This window comes from Diabrotica undecimpunctata, chromosome 9 (genome assembly GCF_040954645.1).
Source record: "Diabrotica undecimpunctata isolate CICGRU chromosome 9, icDiaUnde3, whole genome shotgun sequence".
Taxonomy (NCBI): domain Eukaryota; kingdom Metazoa; phylum Arthropoda; class Insecta; order Coleoptera; family Chrysomelidae; genus Diabrotica; species Diabrotica undecimpunctata.
This window is the reverse complement of record NC_092811.1, coordinates 133,380,986-133,405,706: the sequence shown is the minus strand read 5'-3', so window position 1 is coordinate 133,405,706 and position 24,721 is coordinate 133,380,986. Positions and strand designations below refer to the sequence as shown.

Sequence of the window (24,721 nt, the reverse complement as noted above, 5' to 3'; positions counted from 1 at the left end):
CCTTCAGATATATTTATTAGAATAGATGAAAATTAATAAATTAAAAAATACAGACATAATTCTGTACGGCCAACTTGAGACAAACAGTTCTCTCCTACTCAACTCTCAATTTAGTTAAAGACTATAAAGTGTAAACGCATACAAAAAATAGATCACTTGAGAAAGGCAACTCTGCTGAAACAGCTGTAGTGATAATAATTTGTAATGAATTTTGTGGAAGTGTTGAAAACAATAGCATATATCTAAATTATAAATGCATATTATTTGTGCATATTCAGCCTGTTTAAAATTAATATTCCATGCATATTTTTCAGTCTCTAGTAATTATAAAAGTAAATAAAACGGTCGGTAAATCGTATTGTGAGTTAAAACGTGGTTTACTATCATGTACGTACAAATATATCTAGATTAATCTAGGTCAGCTTCTATTAAATAAATCCTTAATAAAACACTTCAATAAACTTAAACTTAGTCAATGAGTTAGTGCTATAAACGATTATCCAAGTTGCCGTCATAAAATCCTCCATAACGAGAAAATTATTTTCATTGCTCAATAAAAGTTAAACTGCTAACTCGTTAGAAATCTTGTTCTTGTTCCATTAACAGCTGTTTTTTGGATAGATCGATATTACGTCTCGAATACTTTTGATAGAGTTGAAGTAAAACAGTGCAGAATAAGTCAAATTAATGACGACATAAATGAGAGCAAAATAATTTCTTATTTGTTAAGAGTTATTAGTCCATTAGTTGGGGATATTTGACCAAATCTAACAAGGGTCTAGTAAAAGATCTGTACTTCCTCTAGTTTTTTATATAGTCTTGAGTGTATTATTTTCAGGAATATCTTGTGTTTTGTTCTGAGAATTATCCATAAAATATTTGTGGTTCATACAGTAGATCATTGTGAGATGTGATTCATTTGTATTACAAGAAACAAATAAATTATTGAACGTTTTTATACTTCTCTTGTATATCATTTATTGCATTTTTAAAAGTGAGTTTTAACTAATTTAATGTAAACAAAATGAATACTTTGGTTTTATAAACTATAAATTATTTTAAATTAAAAAGCTTACAAGAAAATTAACTTAACATCAGTTAATGTATTCAGCATAAATTTCCTTAAACTACTTTTATCAATATGTTTTTACAACATCTTCTTCTTTGTCAACCATTTTCCATCCACTCCTGAATGTAGGTCTCTCCCAATTGCTTCCATCTTTCTCTATCATGTGCCAATCTAATCCACTGTTTGCCTGCCACTGTTCTTATGTCATCTACCCATCTTTTTTGAGGTCTTCCCATGCTTCTTGTTGTCGTCCTTGTGCATTTTCTAGAGATTCAAGCACTGCCCATAATTCGATGGAATCGAATGCTTTATGGAAATCGACGAACGCTATATGAATTGGAATATTATACTCGGTGCATTTTTCTAGCAGTGTTCTTACGGTGTGCAAGTGGTCTATGGTACTAAAATGTTTTCTGAATCCAGCCTGCTCGATAGGTTGATAGAAATCGAGCTTATGTGTTAGGCGGTTAGTTATGATTTTAGTTAGTAATTTATACAGATGTGAGAGCAAGGATATTGGTCGGTAATTCTCGATGTTTGCTTTGTCGCTTTTCTTGAGCAGTAAAATGACTTCGGAGTTGTACCATTCTTGAGGAATCTTTCCTTCATCAATTACTTTATTAAATAAAATATTGAATACCTGTTCTATTTTTCTTCCACCGATTTTCAACATTTCGACTGTAATTTTATCCTCTCCCGGACATGTATTCGTTTTTAGTTGATTTAGGGCCATTCTTATTTCATAGTCGGTTATGTCCGGTATTTCTTCTGAGCCGGTGTTAATTATTGTTCGTTCAGTACGTCGTTGTTGTGGTTGTGTATTTGCTGAGTATAATTTAGTGTAGATTTTTTCAATGGCCTCGCTTATTTCCTTTCTGTCTCGGACGGTGACGTTTTTCTCATTTTTTATTTCTATGATTTTTCTTGTGTCGTTTGAGTTTTTTGCTTTAAGTACTTTCATATTGCACTTATCTTGTATTATATTTTTTATTAGATTGTTAGTATAGTTTCTATGATCGTTCCTAATTTCTTTCTTCGCGTTTTTATTTAAACTTTTGAAGCTGTCCGAAGTTCGATCTGTTCTGTTTCGTCTTTCTTTTAGTAATTTAATTGTATTAGGTTAAAGTTTAGATGTTTTGGCTGTTTCCGTGTTTAAGCATATTTTCTTAACCGATGTTGTTACAGTTACTTTTATTTTATTGGCTAGTCCGTTTATATCCATTTGTCTCAGTGTCATACATTGCATTTCATTTCATCATCATTTACAACATACATTTATAAAAAGTTTTTTTTTAATATCAGTCACAAACTGCTAAATGTTATTAGCGACATGGTATATTGAGGTTCAATACTTAATTAATTTACAATAGATGAAAAAGTTGAGTTACAGTATTATTTATGTTAGTTTTCGTCTAATAATGCTTTTAGATTGTTGGAAAGAGTATTGAATTATCTTGAATATATTTTGTATAGTATAACAAGTGTTTTACATTTAGAGTTGTCTTACATCTATCACATATCGGTTGATTCTTTCCATCAAATAAAAATGTATGAGTTATACATGTATGACTTAAACGTAATCGATCAATTCTAACCTTGTTGGCGCTGCTTGTGTTTAGTTTCCTCCACTTTTTTATAGACGGTTTAATTTCTTTTAATTTCGATTGGGAGTTATCCCATTCACTTTGCCACTTACCCTGGATTTTGGAACTAGCACTGGAATCTGTTTCTTCGTTTCCTCGGATACCGAGATGCGATGGGGCTCAAAGTATTACGATGTCCGTGTTTTTTTGGTGTAAAATATCTACCGTAAAATGGGGTGAATAGGAACCAAACTTCACCAAATAATAACAATAATCTTCCCAAACATAGATGTCATTTTCGTTGGGCTATTTAAGTTTTGCAGGTTGGCTAATGTAATATGGCTTTGAGAATTTAGGTTTGTTGTTGGCGTCACTGGTTCCAATGTTTTCGGCGTGCAAACAAAGTCTCAAGAAAGGTTATTTCTCAACATAAAAACTTTCTCGGTAAGTACAAAATCTCTGTCAAAATAGATTTACGAGTACTCTTTTTTATATATTCTAACCTTTACAACAATCTAACATGATTGTATTTTTATTTATATATTAACGTTTTTTGTTAAAAACAAGTTTTATTGTTCACATCATGAATGTGAGATATGTGAGGTGAATAGGAACATAATATTTACCGCGTTTCCATTCACCCCACACATTATAAATTACTTTTGTGTATCTAATACCTATATAGAGTAAGATTTGATTTTGTTAGTGGCTACTCAATTTACTTTTTTATTCTAATGAGTGTTTTATTATACGTTTTCGCAGATATACCGCAAAAATATTAAGCTGTAACAAGTTTGAAGAAAAGATGCTGCACACGGCAAAACCTACGATAAGCCCTAAATGAAGTAAAAGAAGGTATTAGTTACAGACAGTGTTCCCTTAAGCATATTATACTTACTACGGTCTTACACAGATATATAAAAAATATTAATACAAAGCACAAGGAGGTCAGACCTGTCTTGATGAAGATGAAGAATTAGTTCTCATTGACAGACTAGCAGTTTTTGCTGACTGGGAATACTCAAAAGATTCTCTCACCTTACGGTTAATAGTACGAGAATATTTGGAGCACCAGGGCAAAGTTATTTTCAAGTTCAAGAATAACACCCCTGGTCGAAATTGGGTGTATTCGTTTCTTACTCGACACAAACAATCAGCTGTGTTCCCTGAGATAATTATTTCGACGAGTTAAAAAGAGAACTTAAAGACTTTCCCGTAAGTCACATCATCAACTATGATGGGACAAATTTTAGTGACGACCCAGGAAAACGTAAAATGATTTTTAGACGTGGCTGCAAGTACCTAGAACGAGTTTTTAACTCATGAAAAGCGTCTACTTCCGTAATGTTTGCAGCTATTGGAGAGGGTAAAATACTACCACCATATGTTGTATATAAGGCTTAACAATTATATGAGAGTTGGAAGGAGGGAGGTCCGAAAAACTCTGGTTTTAATCGTACCAAGTCAGGTTGATTTGATAATTTTTGTTTCAGTGACTGGGTTCAGTGCATTGCAATTCTCTTTTTCAAAGACCTAGGAGGGAAAAAATACTTGAGTGGGGACAACTTATCGTCTTACTTGTCAATCGATTTAATTCAATTGTGCCAAGAAAAAAACATCAAGTTTATATTTTTACCAAGTAATTCCACTCACCTTACTCAGCTCCTTGATGTGGCATTCTTCAGACCCATAAAGATTATGTGGCGCAAAATAGTTGAGGAATGGAAAACATGACCAAGCAGGATAAATCCACATAAACTGGTTGATAGTCTTGCAGAGGAAAATGTCAAATCAGGGTTTAAAGAATGTGGCATCGTGCCTTTGGATCGCACCAAAGTCCTAAGGATGCTGACGAACTCAGACAATGATAATACCAGACAATCTGGAACACAAACGCCCTTGTCAGGTTCTGTTAGCATGGAAGGGATTGATGTCACTTTTAAAGAACTTTTAAAGACATTAAGTCAGTCTGATACTCAGAGACAAAACAAAAAGGAAACAAAAATGAATCTCGAACCAAAAAAAGTGTTGTGGCGACAGATTTAGAAGAAGTATTTGAACCTGAAGCAGGACCATCAGGAGTTCAGAACATAGAACTTAATCGCACATAAGAAATTTCCAGTTGCACTAAAAAGCTAAAACGAGAATCTAGTGCTTCAGAAAACTCTCTCCAAGACACTGAGAAGGAGCTAGTGTTATCATCTGTAGCATTTTTGATATTATAAGACAGTTGTCTGTATGTATAAACGTGAATACCTCGTCTCGGTTTAAAAACATGATTAGTTTTAACAATGATCTTAGTGATTTGTGTTTATATTAGCCGACCTTAAAAGTGTAATTTTCATTTCAACAATAATTTTTTCCAATAAAACAAACTTTATATTTATAAGTTTACGTTACTTTACACCTTATATACTTTTTACCTATTCCTATTGACCCTAAAAATGTATGAATAGGAACACAATAGTTTTTCATACTGTTGTTCCTATTCACCCCACAGGAACACTAAGTTTTGATTTTTTTTGTGATTAAAATATTAACATTCTAATTTTTTAATACCTAAATATCAAAAGAGAAAGGTAAGACCCAAATAACAATGCATAAATTTTATGTTTGCAGCATGTGTTAGTGGCTTTTTTTTAATTAAATGTTGGAAACCGTTCCTGTTCACCCCATTTTACGGTAATTCAGTTTTCACAAGGAAACCTATTGGATGTTTTGGATACAGCTGCTGTATTGTCAGATGGAGCTTAAAGAGTCAGTAATGACTACTGCCTTACTATAGTTATTCTTCTTTATAATTATTAACGCTTGTAGGATGGCATAAATCACAGCCATGTTATAACGTAATACTTTGCCTACCACATAGGGTATTATTATAGGGGTTTAAAAATTGGGACAGAAGTTAGTGGGGGTGGAGATAGGGCAAGCAAAATAAACGATACTTATGCAAACGGCACTCAGGGTTTATTTGGAGAGCTGGGTTCGTGGATAAGTTGAATAGCAAGGGGGTTGGATTGGGGCAACTACAAAAATGAAACAAAAGGAGGGTACTTACATGAATCTCCTTGATAAATGGGCAAACAAAAATAACATGAAAGGCCTCTAGCTATTTAAAATAGAAGAAGACCCACAGAACAACAATCAGAGATCAAGTTAATACTAAATGTAAGATTTAATTTTTAATTTTAATTTTATTTTTATTTTTATTTATTGTTTTTTTTTCCTTTTTTTATTTTTTTTTATTTTCTTATATTACTTTTTTATATTGTATGTAATAAGTATATATATTTTTTATTTTGTTTTGGTCATCTTTTATAATAATTTTGTTTTACATTTTTTTTTATACTTTTTTTTATTTGTTAATTTTTTTTTTTTCGTATTAAAAGGTTTATTACATGATTGGTATGTTCGCAAATTGCTTACAAGTTTTATCTTAATTCTATGGTTAGTACATTATATTGTTTAAAGTTTATATTTACAATTTCTTATTAACTGATAAATACAATTAAAGATTTCTACGTTTCCAGAGAAAATTAATTCATTTATGTGAAATGAGAAACAAACATTTAGTTTTCGTAAGTTTTCATATAAACATGTAATATTTCCTTGTTAGTTTACACATTCTAATAGAATGTGTGTTAAATCTCCATATTTACCACAAGTACAGTTTGGAGTGTCTGCTAGATACATTTTGTACATTCTTGAAAGTGTTAGAGCATGATTTGACCTTAGCCTATTAATAGTTTTAATAAAACTTGTGTTGGACTCTGAATGAAACCACTTTTTTTTATAAAATTCCACTATTTTCAACAAATTTTTTCGCTTCTAATCACTACATAACAACGATAGTTTAGTTTGACATGACCTAAACTTGAATTCATTCCCCCTCGATGTTGTATACCGGCTTACCGGCTCCTACCGTTTTCCCTTCCCCGCGTAATCAAGTTGCAGGGGCAAGCGAACCTCGTCAAAAATCTTCAAAACTATATTGTAAAATAACCTTGAATCACTTCCAGCTTTAAAACTAACAGGTACAAATAAATTAATTCATATTTTGGAATTCTTTTCTTTTACCTCACAATATGTAAACAGAGAAACATTTATACTTGGGCCAGGGGCGTCTTAGAAAATGTTATACTAAGAAATTTATTATGCTAAAGTGTGAGGTGTGAACAATACTAAATGCTGATAATTTGAATTTGTGGTGTTGATTAGAATCTATAACGGACGCTCCTAAGCTGTCTGAAGTTTTGGATGCGTCGGTATATAAGAAGGAATAATCTCTATAATTTGATATTATTGAGAGGAAGGATTGAAGTATATTGATATGGTTTGTTTCATCTTTGGGTGAAGGTGTCTTAATACTAACCGGGAATAAGACCAATGGTAAATCAATTGATAACAAATGTAGGTACTGTCGAATTCTTTCATAAAAGGAAAAATTTTTACTTTTATCTACAAGGAGTTCGGCGAGACGATTAGTTTCAGTGTTATATATGACAGATTATTTGAATTTAAGAGAACTCTTGTAGCATAAGATAAACTAAGATACATTCTTATAAAAAGTATTAATTAAAAAGTATTTTCTGGTTTATTATCAAATTTAAATTGAAAAAAGATAGATAGATAGAATAGAAAGATAGATTTGTTTTCTGTCTATATAATTGAATACGTTTTTAATATGATGGAGGAGACTCCAAGTAGGAGAATCTTATTAATAATCTTCATTTTGTTACAGGTTTTTTAAAAGCTGCCAATGAATATAAAATATTGGTAAGTTTAACATTTCTATACTAACATTTTCTTCGAAAACAACATTATATATAATTGAGAATATATTCAAAATACACATAATACCAATGCGAATAAAATTTATAACGGTTTCACATATTAATGAACATGTTTACAAAGTATGTTTGCTAAGTTTTCGGAAAATAAGTTATTATATTTCGTGATCCGCAAATATAATGTCATACTTGTGCAAAGTTCTAACGGATGGACTGTATATTTTTAACTAATTTTAAAATCTCCTACAGCAGATCTATCGGACTTTATCGCAAAAGTTGATCACCCTGTGTGTTATATATAAAATATTTATTTAAATTTATATTTTATGGAACAATAAACTTGTCGTGTATCATCATTTGATTATATCAGGTGAATAGCTTTTTTTTCAGGCTATATCGTCGACTATTATATAAACGAGTAATAGTATTTTTTGTTGCTTTCATAGATGAACTATTTATACGGTTTTTATATTTCTAATATGTTTTCAACGTACACAATATTCCCCGTGGGTTATCCTAAAGCGCCGCAATTCTGTCTGGTTAGATTTATATAATAGCAAAACCATTCGCCTGTTCCAGTTATTTAAAACCATACATTTTGATACCTCGTAGCATATTATACGTATTATAAAGTTGAAAATACATGTAGCGGAGCTTCATGCTGATACTTTATTTAAAGCTAATGTAGTGTAACTGGCTTATCGCCATACCTAGCGTGAAAAACAAAATTTAAAACAGGCGATATAATGAGCCCTGCTAACATCTGCGTCTGCTAAAATACCCCGACTTAATAATTTAACAGCTTGATCGCTGGTTTCTATTTTACTTGTTTTCTTAATATTTTCGTTCAGAAAACAATTTATTTTACGTAAAATAGCTTTAGTTTATTGATCATTTATTGGCCATTAGTAACAAGCTGCAATGAAGGAGATTTTCACAAAATATAAAAAACTATAATCTTACCAAGAGATGGTTTTTTCCCATTCTGACTTTGATATTGGACATATGTGTCATAAATGCATGGATTCTCTATAAAAATGACTACACTGATCAGAAAGAAAACCTATACCTTTGCATTATACAAAGCATTTAGACTACAGCTAGCAAGTTCTCTCACGCACAGGATAAGAAAGTAAAAGGGGTAAAAAATAAAATTCAATCTCTTGTTGCATTGAGACCAGATAAAGCCACTACGCAGGATTCAGTTGCTCATTGGCGCATACATATCACTAAGGGTAGATGTAGATATTGTACATCTGGATTTACTGTTATAGCATGCAGTAAATGCGACATACGACAATGGTTGAATAAAAGTAAAAATCGTTTATATATTTTTCACAATGAAGCATAAACGTTTTTGTTACTGAAGGTTCAGTTTTAATATTTTTGGCACAATTGCATATATTAATATTATACTTTTATTTTACATGTTTGATTGTTAATTCTCTCTTTAACTCCATTAAAAAAGGGAGTAAGGCAAGGTTGTATACTGTCTCTAATGCTTTTCAATTTATACGTAGAAAAAGCCTTCGCAGAAGCAGTGGCAGACTCTAATAAGGGTATTAAAGTTAACGGCATATTTATTAATATCATCAGGTATGCCGATGATACAGCCATAGTTGCAGATAACATCGAAGATCTTCAATGCCTTTTAAATTATCTAACTCTTGCAAGTGAAGCTCGGGTTTTGAAAATAAATATCAAGAAGACAAAAACATTGATTAAAAGTAGAAATCGGATTCTCTGGAGAAGAAATCGAACAGGTCAGGCAATTTAAATACTTTGGTTGTTTACTGAACGAGGGTTGGGACCCCGAGAATGAAATAAAGAGCAGAGTTGAACAAGCCAGAAATGCTTTTTTGAGGCTTCGTAAGTTTCTGACTGATCGCAAATTGGACTTCAACCTCCTATACAAGATGCTTAAGTGTTACGTGTGGACTGTTCTCTTGTACGGAATGGAAGCATGGACGTTAAAGGCCAGTTCCATTAACAAACTTGAAGTGGTTGAAATGTGGTGCCTGCGTCGAATGCTTAGAATATCATGGACGGACAGGGTCAGAAATGAGGAAGTACTCAGAAGAGCGGGCTTACAGGATAGGGAACTTTTTAGTTATGTAAAAAGTAAGAAGACTGCATACTTGGGACACATATTACGAGGAGAAAGATATACTTTTCAGCAACTGATACTCGAAGGGTAGATAGAGGGTAGGAGAGGTCTGGGACGTAAAAAAATGTCATGGCTGCGCAATATTCGACAATGGACAGGAATCTACAGCTATGAAATGCTTCGCAATGCTGCTAAAAACAGAATTATTTAATCCTGAGTATTTAACATCTCACCTGACAAGACGATGTACGGTGGACGCCTACGCAGAAATGCACGGCACCTTAAGAAGAAGAAGATTGTTAATTTTTTATTCAAAACAAACATAAAATATTTGATAATCTGATTTGTATCTCACCCCACACCTTAGCTATAAAAGACTGTGCATCAAACTGGCAATGCTATAGCTTTGTAGTTACAAATTCAAAAGTTACTAGTTTTTAGTTTTATGAGTTCGTAAATCAAAGTTCATATTTTTTTATATATTTTTCCAGATGAAGGGTTAAAAGATAATTACTAATAAAATTATCATAGACGTATTTTGATACACTTAGACTTATGTGTGTTTCCAGTATTGAGTTATGGTGCAAAAACGTCAAAAAATTCGTGAAAATAATTTTGAAGTTTTATATGAATGAAAGTTTTGTAATATTATTGTTAAAAATACACCAATATAATAAAGCTACATTTCCAGTTACACTTATATAAGCGATCCCGCGTAATTAGTACTCGGGTAGCCCGAAAGAGTATTAGAACCTTTCTACTACTCAAAGGGCAATCAACCCTTTACTTTCATTATTAGCTAAGCCTCGGCCATCTCGTTTAAGTTAGTATGCTACCTTCATGGCTCTAATTACTTCCCTTACAACCGTCTGGAGTGGTCACATTTAACGAGGGATCCCAATTCCTAGAAAACGGCCACGATTTACCTAGTTTCATTGCGTATTCTACGGGCTAGTGTCCGAGTTTCGGGGGTTTGTTAGAGAAGTTGCTGCGATGTTTCTATTATGAGATATAATTTGATGTTGCTGCTTGTATATTCTACTAAAAATAGATTAGTATTATATTTTGTATCTAATTCTGGACAATACGTAGATAGCTGCATTGCTCGTTGTGTTGAATTGTTTATTGTGTAAGAACAATATTACAGTACAAAATGGCGAGTATTGATGACTTTTTTTATTGAAACGGCTCTAGAATTAAAAGATGTAACAAATACTGTTATAATGAAGCATATAAAAATGAAAAAAACTAAGGAAACGATATCAAATAATTGAAAAGCAACAGAAGTAGATGAAATAAAGATTATCATCATTTTCATCATAAGTGGCTGGACAATCCGTTGTGGATCTTGGCCTGCTCACAAAGAAGTCGTCACTCCTATCGATTCCTGGCAACTTCCCTCCATCTGCTGAATCTTAGAATCTATAGGTCTTCTTCCACATCATCAATCCATCTGCTTCGTGGTCATCCTCTACTTCCTGTGTCCTCTGGTTTTGAAAATGTTAATCTCTTCGTGTATTCGTGATCTGACATCATAGCATGTGTCCACTCCATCTAAGTCTCTGCATTTTAAAATTTCACAATATCTAAGAAGTCTTTCATCATTTTGAGATAAGGTCCACGTTTCAGCCCCATATATCAAAACCTATCTTATTAAGGTCTTGTATATATTAAGCTTTACTGTACGTTTTATATTTTTACTTTTTAAATGTTTCTGGAAACCGTAAACAGTTCTGTTTGCTATTGCTTTGCTTTTTTTTATTTCGTCGCTTGTCGTGTTTATTGCGTTTAACTTGCGATCCAAGATTTAAATTCTTTGTATGGTTGTTAATTTGAATTCTCTGTTAGATATATCGGGGGTTTTTAGAAACCAACATATATTTGGTTTTTTCCTCGTTTACCACAAGTCCTAATTCACCTGCCGCGTCCGCAAGCCTTCTAAAACACTGAACTATGTCTCTCATACTTCTGCCCACTATACCTATATCATCAGCAAATGCTATCACGAGATCGAATGGAAGAAATATCTGAACATACACAAATAATTGAGATAACAACCGGAGAGTTAAGCGATGCCCTCAAAAGATCGAATAACGGTAAAACAGCAGGACCTGGCTATGTTCCAATTGAGTTGGTAAAGTATGGACCAAAAATATTACATGAGATGTTGGTTCACCTATTTAACAAATGCTTAAAAGGACAAAATATCCCTGATGATTTGAATGTTGGATATATCAACTCAATATTCAAGAAAGGGGATAAATGCAAATGCTCTAATTATAGAGGAATAACTGTTATAAGCTCAGTGAAGAGGTTGTATGGTCGAATAATAAAAGAAAGAATAGAATCAGAATACGAGGACATATAAGAACAAAATGGTTTTCGTGCAGGAAGATCGTGCACTGATGGTATATTCGTTCTGAAGTAGGTAATCGAAAAACGAAAGGCAAGGAATCTATCTACCCACCTATTGTTTGTAAATTTAGAGAAGGCATACGATACGGTACCTTTGAGAAAACTGTTTCAAACATTAACGAAAGTAGATCTCAGTAGGAAATGTGTAGATGATCGCAAATATATATAAAAATGCAAGAAGTTGCATTAAAGTAGGAAACTTTATATCTGAATAATTTCCAATAACAAAGGGGCTTAAACAAGGATGTTGTCTATCTGTGATCTTATTTAAAATATATATTAAATCATCGCTAGAGCAGTGGAGGAAACAAGTATCCGGAATGGGAATAGACATAAGCGGTGGTAAATGTCTAACAACTGTATTAGATCAGCTACTCGTAGCGAATGATGAGGAAGACGTGGACTACATGTTTAGAAAACTAAAGAAAGAATATGAAAAATGGGGACTTAATATGAATATATCAAAGACAGAGTATCTTAAAATAGAAGATTATCCAGAGTTAGAAATTAGAAACACAAAAACATGCAATGAATATAAATATCTCGGATCTATAATATCTAATAAGGCACTACCAAAAGAGACATCGAAACAGAACGCGGCAGGGAAAAAAAGCGGTAAACATTCTAAACTCTTTTCTTTTTCTTCTTGTGCTACTCCTATCGGAGATTAAAAATCATCAAAGCTATCCTGACCTTGTTTACAGCTGACCTAAAGAGTTCATTAGTGGTACAGCCAAACCACTCTCTCAAATTACGCAACCATGGCATTCTCCTACGGCCTGGATTCCGTTTTCCTTCTATTTTTCCTTGCATTATATTTTCAAGTAATGCGTATTTATGTCCTTTTATCAGGTGACCAAAACATTCGAGTTTTCTTCGTTTGATCGTTGACAAAATTTCTGGGTCTTTTCCTATCCTTCGCATTACTTCAAAGTTTGTGACTCTGTTAACCCAACTCATCTTCAGCCTTCGACGGTAGCACCACATCTCGAAACTTTCAATATTTTTTATATTGTTCTGTTTGAGAGTCCAGGCCTCTACACCGTTGAATAGCGTGTTAAATACGTAGCCCCTTAGCATTCTCAATCGTAGAGGGATGTTTATATCTCTGTTGCAGAAGAATTGCCTCATATTTTATAAAGGTAGCCCTTGCAATTTCGATACGTGTTTTTATTTCATTGGTTTGGTCTCCAGTTTCGTTGATTGAAATCGCCAAGTATTTGTAACTTAATACTTTTTTAATTTGAATGCCGTTTATACTAATATGTGCTGGTTGTGTCATGTTCTTACTGAAGACCACTTGGTTTTTTTGATATTGATACTTATGCCGTAATTGTTGCAGGCAATATTTATAATTTGTAAGTAATCGTTGTAATTCTTCTACTGTTCTTAAAACTAGTACAGTGTCATCTGGGTATCGAATATAATTTACAACCTCTCCATTGATTACGATTCCTTCGTTTGCTTGCAAAGGGGTTTCCTGGCAGACGCTTTTACCATAAACATTAAATAGCAGCGGTAACAAAATGCATCCCTGTCATACTCCTCTACGTATTTCTATTGCTTCTGATATCTCATTTTCTATTTTGATGTTAGCTTTCTGATTCCAATATAGATTGAGAATTATTCGCAGATCTTTATTATCCTAACCTAACCTAACCTAAACTCTCTACTATAGTCTAAAGATATTAGAGAAGAAACGAAATTGGCAATCTATCGAACCTTGGTAGAGCCTATTAAGGCTTATGGGGCAGAAGTTTGGCAAATCACGAATAAAGATGGAAAAAGAATAGAAGTAGTATAAATGGATTTTCTAAGGAGGACGTGTACTGTATCCAAAAAAGATCATATCAGAAAAGAAGTTATTAGAAGGAGGATTAATACTGTATATTCCAGTGTAGACAGAATTGAAAAGAGACAACTAGTGTGTTATAGTCACGTGAAGCGAATGAATGAAGATGGCCAAAGAAAGCTTTAAATTACATACTACAACAAAGAAGAAGAAAGGAAGGCCTTAGTTGCCTGGAAAGAAAATGTACGGCACATAATGACAGATAGAGCCATCAAAGAAGACGAATGGATGGATAGAAAACGATGCGAGAAGCGGCAGAGGCTGTAGGAACCTCGCGATCACTATATACTTACCACTACAATTGATAAACAATAGCCAAATTGTATAGCCAATAAAGAATAACCAATACTGTAGCAAATTTAAACCACGTTATAACACAAATAAAACCACAATATAAAAAACATATTTGTAAGCTCAGCAATGCTGTCATAAATGATAATTCGTCTCTTTCAGCCAACGTAATTTCAGCCTTTATAAACTTTTTTGTGTCAAACGATTTTTGTAAATGCCAAAGCTTCTTCTCTCGCACACGTACATTTAAATTATAAAAGCAACTATTATTTTGAATTATGTTAAAAAATATCCAAACTCTTCATCATCTGGTAAAGTCCATATAAAATATCAACGTCATTAAAGTGCACCTTAATATTACGTATTTTAGTCTCACGTTTGAGTCATAAGTTAAAGTTTTTCTGAAAAATTAAGTAACCTTCTGCAGAATAACGTAATGCTTATAAGCTAAAGTCTTGATTATTAATTATAGTTAATAAAGTTGATAATCAGGATTTATAGCTTCAGCATGAGATATTTCTTTTTTAACACGATTATCTGTTTTTATTTCCTTTGATAATTATCGATCAAGATAAACTTGTTTTTTGAGAGATGATACGATAAGAGATAAATGTACGTCAGTCATTGATTCATATTCCGCTTTTAAAGTGTGGACTATTTTAAATGTTTTACGTCAAAGAGGGTTGTAAAATTAATTGAATGCACTATGAAAATACGAAGAATAGTAATTAATAAACAGATATAAAACGATCTACAAATTAGTGTAAAAGTAAGCAAGTCAGATTAATAAAAGTGACATTCAAAGTAAGAATATATCAAAAGTATTTTAAAAAGGCAATGGATCCATCGGTCTGACCTAAAAACGCATGTGGTAATATTTTTTTATACCTTCGTAGCAGTTACAACACCCCTCTCAGAGGTAATATTTAACCCCGAGCTGATGCTACTCAACTTCTAAAGTATTAGTGTTGAAATAGTCTGTGAAATTAGTTTAGATATTAACTTATAAAAGCCTGAATTAATTTTTTTGTTAAACTAGTGGTTTTTACCAAGTTTAGTTTAGGAAAAATACAAATAAGCAGAAAAACCTATTAAATTTTATTTGTTTATCGAATATATGACGTTACAAACTGTGACCATATGGTAACACTAGGTCAAAATACTATAAAAATATATGATTTACTCTTTATGAAATATGGCAGAGCATTCAATGCAGAGTCCAATATCGCATTTCTCACACTGCGTACGTCTAACTGAGCAGCACCCTTCTCCTGCGCACCGCCTTCGTTTTTTGTTAGAAACAGGTACAATGAGATGGTTAATACCATCGTACCTAATGTTGTCAGAGATTCTGTTAAAAGATAGACTATTTCTACTTGTTGTTGGTCTACCAGGTCTAATGGGAAGGTTTCTGAATTTGGTGAGGTAAGTAGTAGCGATTTCACGTCGAAAATTCAAATTAGATGTCGGCCTTCCTGAACACTTATAAAGTATCCACGAATTTTGCACTGCAGCGTCATTAACTATGTAAGTATAGACCAATACCATTTCTTACTACGAATACTTATACGGTATCTTGTTAAATCCTCATCCATTCTATCAGTGCCTCCCATAAACTTTTTATACATTCCAACAACATGTGGGCGAAGAACTTGGACTATTTTTTTCAGAATGTGAATAACGTTTTACTTATTGAATAGGATCCACACCATATGAAGTTGATACCATTGTTACGACGGCGTTATCCATACATCTTTTCAACATAATACTATCTTCCCTGTCAATGTTTGAAACCAAATAACCTCGAGTTTGTTTGGACATAGTTTTTTATTAACAAGTGGAACATCTTGTGATATTTTGTTTTTTCTTATTGTTCCTGTGACACCATATGCTTTTTCTGTTAAATACACCATTAAATTGAATCCAGTAAAACGGTTATCTACATAGATTTGGTAAAGCTGCTTTTGTTGTGGCAAAGTGTCAAACATCGAGACAAGGGGAGCGGCTGCCTTTCCAAATGCAAGTTGGTAAAAATCGTTCGTCGTTGTACTTTTCCCTTGATAGATCTTAAAATTTACAAGGTAACTAGTTTTGGAGTTAAGGCACCATACTTTATAACCGAATCTCATCGGTTTTCCCTTAATGAATTGTTTACAATTATGGCGACCATAATATTTCACCATTGACTCATTATAATTCATATTTTCAGTTTGTTGATAATATTTGAGAACATAACTGTAATTTTTTTATTACTGGTCTCAATTTCCAAATTTTATCATTTAAATCCATTTGCGTATTATCAGCACAGTGCATGAAACGCATTATTTGGATAAACCTGCATCCTTCACCATTTTATTGGAAATGTCTGCTCCATTGTCACAATAAAACCTTTTTCCAGGAAGATAGTAGTATTCAGACACAATCAATATACCCAACAAACATTTGAGCTTGATCCGAAAAAGGTAATCTTCGGATCAGGATAATTCACAAAAAGAGCACATTTTCTGGTTTCGTCTAAAATATAGCCTAGCATTTCGTTATCTAAAAACAACTCAAATAAATGTATAGGGCTCATATTTTTAAATTGTGGGTAGTCTGCCTTGAGAAAGTCGAATGTTTTTACAAAATCTCCATCGATCTAAGTTCTTTTAGTACTTGTTTCCCTTTAGTAATTTCAAAAAACCAGTATTAAGTTCTGTATCAAGTGAAGACATACGTGGTGTTTGCTCGTCTTCCATCTCATTAAAAACACTGTTGTCTTCTAGTGCACCATCGGCTTCTGCTAATAATTGTCTTCGGGACAGGTTATCTACAAATCTACCATTATCCTCATCAGCCGAAAATTTGTATTCATCAGTCAAAACATTTGGATCAGGTGGACTTATATATATATATATATATATATATATATATATATATATATATATATATATATATATATATATATATATATATATATATATATATATATGCGGAATCCAATTTAACCTACGTAATATTTTTTCACCCATTTTTCACTAATTTATTACCATCCTAATATAATTTTTCACCACCAAACCAACCTTAAGGGGAGCGATTCTGCTGGCTTAAGATTCAAGCTAGCAGAATTCAAAAAAAAAAACTTTTTGTTGATGGCATATTTTTCACCCATTTTTCACTAATTTATTACCAACCTAATAATTTTTCACCACCAAACCACCCTTAATGGGAGCGATTCTGCTGGCTTAAGGTTCAAGCTAGCAGAATAATAAAATAAAAAACCTTTTTGTTGATGGCATATTTTTTCACCAATTTTTCACTAATTTATTATCACCCTAATAATTTTTCACCACCAAACCAACCTTAAGGGGAGCGATTCTGCTGACTTAAGGTTCCAGATAGCAGAATTCAAAAAAAAAACTTTTTATTGTTCTGAAGTTATTTTCTTGTGGCATTTTAAATGAATTACTATTTAAATGGGAATAAGCCACAATTAAAGGTTAAAATACGTTTATTGACGTTTCAATTTCCACTTCGGAAATCGTTCTCAAAATACAAACATTAGTAAATTAAACAAATTTTGTTTTTTTTTTTCAACAAAATTTGTTTAATTTACTATATACTGTATTATATGTTATTATATTAATTGAACTTTCGTGATGAAAAAACAAAAAATTTTCAAATCGATTTTTCTAGAAAACATTGTATCCTATCGACTTGGAGTAACAAATCTTTTAGTACTAGAATAACTGAAAATTTAATAATCTAGTATCTCTCTTTGTCAGCCATTTTCCATCCACTCCTGAATGTAGGTCTCTCCCAATTGCTTCCATCTTTCTCTATCTTGCGCCAATCTAATCCACTGTTTGCCTGCCACTGTTCTCATGTCATCTACCCATCTTTTTTGAGGTCTTCCCATGCTTTTTGTTGTCGTCCTTGGTCTCCATTCTAGAATTCTCCATGTCCACCTGTTGTCATTATATCAGGCTACGTAACCTGCCCAGCGCCATTTTATTTTTGTAATTTCTTCCATAATATTCCTAATCTTCGTTCTACGTCTTATCTCGGTGTTTCTAATCTTGTCTCTTAGTGATATTCCAAGCATGATTCGTTCGATTGCTCTTTGCGTTGTTTCTAATTTTTTAGCAGATTTTTTGGTAAGGGCTACTGTCTCCAAGCCGTAGGTACAAACTGGTAGTATGCATGTGTTATACATCTTTTTCTTTAAGTTTACAGGAATGGAAGTGTTTTTCAAGATATATGCTAGTTTGCCGAATGCGCCCCATGCCAGTTGTGTTCTTCTTTTAATTTCAGCATCTTGATTTGGTTTTCCCAGTTTGATGACATGACCTAGATATACATAATGTTCAACATTTCCTATGGTATAATTTTGTATTGTTATATTTGTCTGGTCTCGACTCAGTATTTTTGTTTTGTTGTAGTTCATTTTTAAGCCTACCGCTCCTGAAACTGCATTCAATTGTTGTAACATATCATTTAGTTCCTGGATATTATCGGCTATTAAAACTATGTCATCTGCGAATCTCAAGTGGTTTAAGTATAATCCGTCGACGTTGATATCGTTGTTGTTTTATTCTGGTTTCTTAAAAATGTCTTCTAGAGCAAGAGTAAATAGTTTGGGAGAGATGGTATCTCCTTGTCTTACTCCCTGTTGTAGTCTTATGGGATTAGTTTTTGTGCTTTCATCCAGCTTTATTGTATCTATCTATTGATATCTAGTATCACGAATGCTTAAAAGGTAAAGATAAAAAAGTTATGCGTTAAAATAATCGTTGACTACCCAAAACGGACGCCTGATGATTGGAACTAGAAATTTAAAATTGATGAAGGATTGGAGGATCTTAACTCTGGAGGATGAATAATCGTACCAGATTTCGTTTTTCTAAACAAAAGCGTTCTGGAGATATTTAAAAACAACTAAATACAAGGCGCCATCTTCAAAGAGCTCTAGCTTTCTTAGGAATTATTTTCGGACTAGGTGAATTGAATTAAATCGTCGTAAAATTATCTGAAGAATCTCTGGTCTTCGTTTGTCAGGAGAGTTTCTGGACAGCCTGTATATGTATATTTGTATTTAATAATCTCGAAAATTTTAAAACCAAGTCCACAAACTAAATACTATATAGATATAAAGATACCTCACGTGTCCCAATGTGAAGGGAAATATATATTTCTACTCCTACTCCTAAGAATTTCTCCAATTTTAAATGCTTTTTGTTAATTTGTATAGTGTGTTTATTTATTTGTTTGTTTTTTTACTTATCTCACCAATTCTACCCAGATTATCATCATCATCATTATCACTGGCTCGACAACCCTTTTTGGGTCTTGGCCTGTTCCAGGATTCTTCTCCATTCTGATCTGTTTCGTGCTTTTTTTCTCCAGTTTTTTATTTTTAAGGTTGTTATATCATTTTCTATTTGTTCTAAGTATCTCAGTTTTGGTCTTCCTCTTGTTCTTTTTTCTATTGGCATCTGTTTGAATATTTTGTTTGGTATTTCGCCTTCTTCCATTCTTTCTACATGTCCTATCCAACGCAGCCGTCCTATTTTAATGAATTTTATAATATCCGGATGATGGTATATTTTGTATAGTTCAGAGTTGTATCGTCTTCGCTATATTCTGTTTTCTTTTGTGCCCTTATATATGTGTCACAAGATTTTTCTTTCGAAGGTGGCTAACAACGTTTTCTCTCTTTTAGTGAGTGTCCAGGTTTCTGAGCCATATGTGAGTACCGGTCTTATTAGGGTTTTATATATTTGGCATTTTGGCAAAAGCCTAGAAAAAGGTGGAAAGGCGCAGTCAGGGAAGACCTGGAGAAGATGGAAGTAAGGCCATGGGAAATAATAGCACAGTAATCGGAATCAATGGAAGGCAATAGTAAACGCGGCAAAAACTCACGAAGAGTTGTAAAAGCCAATGATAATGATGATGATATTTGGCATTTTGTCTTTCTTGCGACGTTATCTGATCTTAGGTGTCTAATTAAGCCATGGTAACATTTATTTGCAATAAATATTCGCCTCTTCACTTCCTCCGTAACGTTATTATCAGACGTGACTAGGGATCCCAAGTATATAAAGTTTTTTACCCCCTCTATGTTGTATTCTCCTACTGTTATATTTTGTGGCTGCCTTATTTCTGTGTTTTTACTTACCTGCATATATTTTGTTTTGGTCTGATTGATTTTAAGACCACTATTTTGTGCAGCTCGTTCTATTTGGTTGTATGCCTCTATCATTTCTCTTCTTGATCTTGCGATTATGTCAACATCATCTGCAAATGCTAGTATTTGCACTCTTTTATTAATGATTGTTCCTCGTGTATTGACTGTTGTGTCCCTCAGTATTTTCTCGAGTAAGATGTTGAACAAGATGCATGATAGAGCGTCTCCCTGGCGTAGTCCCTTTTTTACATCTATTGTTTCCGTTAATTCATTTTGTATCCGGATTCTACTTTCTACTTTTAGAGATTCTTTTATCAGTTCTATTAGTTGTGTTGGTATATTAAATTGTTTCATTGCTTTTATTAAGAATTCTCGGTTTATATTGTCATATGCGCTTTCAAAGTCTATGAAGAGATGATGTGTGTCGATGTTATATTCACTTGTTTTTTCGAGGATCTGTCGCAGAACAAATATCTGGTCTATTGTTGACTTCTGTCTACAGAAGCCACTTTGGTATTTGCCAACCATTTTTTCAGCGTGTGGTCCAAGTCTTTCATAAATGATATTGGACATTATTTTGTATGCTGCATTCAGCAGCGTGATTCCACGGTAGTTTCCACATTTTAACTGATTTCCTTTTTTATGTATTGGTACAATAATACCGCTATTCCACTCCGTTGGTAGCTGTTTATTCGACCATATCTTTGTTATCAATTCATGTATTGTTTTTTGTAGTGCATCTCCTCCTTCCTTTAGTAACTCCGATGCTATTTGGTTCGATCCCGGTGCTTTATTGTTCTTTAATTTTTCTACTGCTGCTCTAATCTCGGCTATTGTTGATGGAGTCTTTTCTCTGTTGTCTGCTTGGTCTAATGGTATGTCAGGGGTCGTCTCTCTCCGATCTCCTTCAAACTTTTCCGTAAAATGTTCTGTCCATCTACTTAGTATCTCTTGCTGTTCTGTCAATATATTACCTTCCTTATCTCTACCCAGATTAAATTTGTCAAAAAAAATAAAGTATGTATTTATTTATTTACATCACTACTTTCTCTGCTTTTATTCCTATGCGGAACAGGTTTTTTTATTAAGTTTCTATTTTGGGTTACACAAAAATTTGTCCATTGAGAACTCAAAGAAAATATTAAGATTGCCAGAATGAGATTTGTAGCAATTTAATATACAAACTGACGCTTTAACTGAAATACCACTTAATATTGTTCTGAAGCTGTTTTCTAATATCATTTTAATATTATTTACTATCTGTAATGTTTTATTAAAAAAGATTATAATTTACTATCAAAAAATATGATCATAATTTCTTGCGAAGACAGAACAGGTAAAATGTAATCACTGTAGTGAGGAATAAGTTCGGTTATCTATGTATAATAATGTCCTTGTTATGTGGAAACGTCTAAAATCCCAACCAAAAGAATTTTTAATGATCTAATTCGACAGTATCTGCCTGAACATGGTGTATAACGGAACTCTTTCGCCGTTATTTTGATATCAAACTTTATATCTCAAATATGCTGTTCCGGCAAAGCCACATTCCCATCAACGATATCCGAATTATTGGATGCCGATATCAATTTTCAAAGCAATTTTTACTGTTCTTTAATTGGAAATTGTTTGACCAGTCATCGCAATCGTTGCTCGTTTAGAAGCCGACTTCGGCACTCCATATGATCCGAACGAATTTTACTAGAATTTGCAAATTTTAATTAACAATCTCGCGTTCACAATAAAAGTGGTGTATGGTAATTGCTACAGTATATATGTGTGTGTAGTATTACATGCTTGCATAAAAAAGATGGCACAAGAAGACAGTAATCAACAAACACAAACGATATTGTTTTTAATACATATTTATTTAATATAAATCAAAATTTACTTTGTATGAGCTATTTTACTTAAAATATTATCTTGAGATATCTTTAGATATACTCTTTGATGAAGATGAACTACTTTTAGTTCATTTTATCTCGAGCCCAAGTGTTCCCTATTTAATGTCATTTTGTTAGCTTACTTCAAGGCAAAATTCTAGGCTGTCAGTAGCTAACGTTGCTTAGTCAACAATAAAGCTTTTTTGAAGTTTTAGCCCACATACTCACGTTTTGCAATTGTTTTCCGTTTTTTTTTAAGTCCTAAGTACATCCATTAAATATAATCATTGGTAACATAAATGCGAAAGTCGGAAAAGAGGAAATATATAGAAGAATATAAAGAATAATATAGGAATAAAGGAATATAAAGAACAGGGGGACGAACTTTACATAAGGAATCAAATGAAAACGGGAAAAAGTTCGATCACAAAGAAATTCATAAGGTAATATGGACTTCTCTCGATGGAAAAATGAAAAATCAGATAGATCATGTCCTAATTGAAAGCAAACATAATAAGGCAATAATCGATAACAGGAGTTATGGGGGGGCAGATACCAACAATGACCATACACTAATAATAGCAATACTAAAACAAGAAATACCAATAATACCAAAACCTGTTAGAGATAGAATAAATTACCAACTAGAGCGCCTTCAAGAGAATTAGGTTGTAAATAGACTAGAGGAAGAAATAAATAAAAAACTAGAGAATCCAGTCAAACAAGATATAGATGATCAATGGCAGACCATACAGACAGCCATGTCGGAAGCAGCGGAAAAGCGTATAGGAAGAGAGCATATAAAAAGATGGCCAGACTGGTTCGATGAAGAATGTAGGAATGGTTTGGCAAGAAGAAATAGGGCATAACTACACAGAAATAAGGAAAATACCCAAAATGCGATCGAAAACAATGTGTGGCAAGAAGAAGGAAAGTGAACAGAATTTGCAGAAAAAAGAAAAGAGAACAGCTTAAAAAGCAATTGAAAAACATCAAAGAAGCCTACATAAACAAAGTGGTAAAGAATTTTTACCAGGAAGTTAAGAAATCTTGAGAAACTACAAGGAATAATTCACAGTATTGCAGCAACAAAGAAGGCTTTCTTTTAGGTGAAACAACAGAAAAATTAAATAGATGGTCGGAATATTTCGAAGATCTATTAAATACAGACCAACAAGAGGAACTTGAGGGAAGTGAAAATTGGCAAGAAGATGAAGAAGTACCGTGCAAGGAACCAACTCTGAATGAAGTCAAAGCAATAATAAGAGACCTAAAAAATAACAAAAGTGCAGAAGAAAATGGTATCATAGCTGAGACTTTTAAGGAAGGTGATGAAAGATTGAATGAAAGGATATTTCACTTGACACTAATAATTTGCCAAGAGGAAGAAATGCCGAAACAATGTAATAGTGCTCTTACTTGTCCTATCATAAAAAAGGAGGCAAAACGGAGTGTGGAGTGGTCTATAAAATACTTGCAAAATTATTAGGAAAGGATTAATAAAATATGATAAAGTGTAATATAAAGTAAAAATATAGTAAAAAACTACTGATCAAATAAGTATATTAAAATTAATACAAAATAATAGCTACGAACAAAACTTAGGATTACATATGCTATTTATCGATTTCAAACAAGCATATGACGTTTTAAATCGAACAATGCTATATGAGGCCATGAGAACATTAGAAATACCAGAAAAGCTTATAAGGCTAGTGAGAATGACGCTTAGGAACACGATGAATATTGTAAGAATGCAAGGAAGCTTTTCAAGAAACAGTTCACGGTGAATAGAGGTATAAAACAAGGGGATCCGCTATCAACGAATTTATTTAACCGAGTATTAGAACAAATCGTAAAAAGATCAAATATAAGTACAAACAGGACTATTTTCAATAGCCGGGAACAGTGTATAGCGTACGCGGATGATGTGATGATACTAGCGAGAACAAAAAAACATTTAGAAAAATTTTTCCAGAAATTTTAAGAAGAAGCGAAAAGATACGGATTAATAATATACCAAACAAAAACGCAATCTATGGAAATGAGAGGAGAAATAACAAATAATAACAAATATATCAAAAATGAAAGCAGTAGAGACTGTCTATAGTTTTGAAAAGGTGTCAAAATTCGAATACTTAGAAGTAACCATAACGAACACGGGAAAAGAAGAAAAAGAGATAGACAAAAGATTAATTCATTACTGAAATCAAAAAATATCTCAAGAACGGCTAAACTGCGACTTTACGAGACAGTAATCAGACCCACAGGGATGTATGCCTGTGAAACGTGAATAATGAACCAGCAAGAAGAAAAGAAAGTAGAGTAATATTTGGAGAAAACGAACGAATACTAGGGGGGCGTCCAAAGAAGAAGTGGTTGGAAGTAGTAAAGGAAGATTTGTCAGAAATAAGTAAGTAGGAAACAAGGACAAGTAAAGAAACTGGGAAGATATGTGTAAAAATATCTCATGTTGCAGTTTCTAAAGATACAATTGACATTTGGATCATCAATCATATAAAACTATGTACAGAAATACAAATATCGAGTATATTTGTTATAACA

At 32.9% G+C, this 24,721-nt stretch overlaps 1 protein-coding gene across 9 annotated transcripts in view; it reads left to right on the top strand.

The window, feature by feature from the left end:
• The window catches only part of kek3 (leucine-rich repeat, immunoglobulin-like domain-containing kekkon 3 protein), a 680,415-nt gene that overhangs the window by 557,157 nt on the left and 98,537 nt on the right, over window positions 1-24,721 (top strand). For all 9 annotated transcript variants that reach the window (XM_072545350.1, XM_072545351.1, XM_072545349.1 and 6 more), the window contains one exon: window positions 7,394-7,428. The gene's annotated coding sequence lies outside the window, so the exon portion shown is untranslated. The remainder of the gene's footprint in view (window positions 1-7,393; window positions 7,429-24,721) is intronic.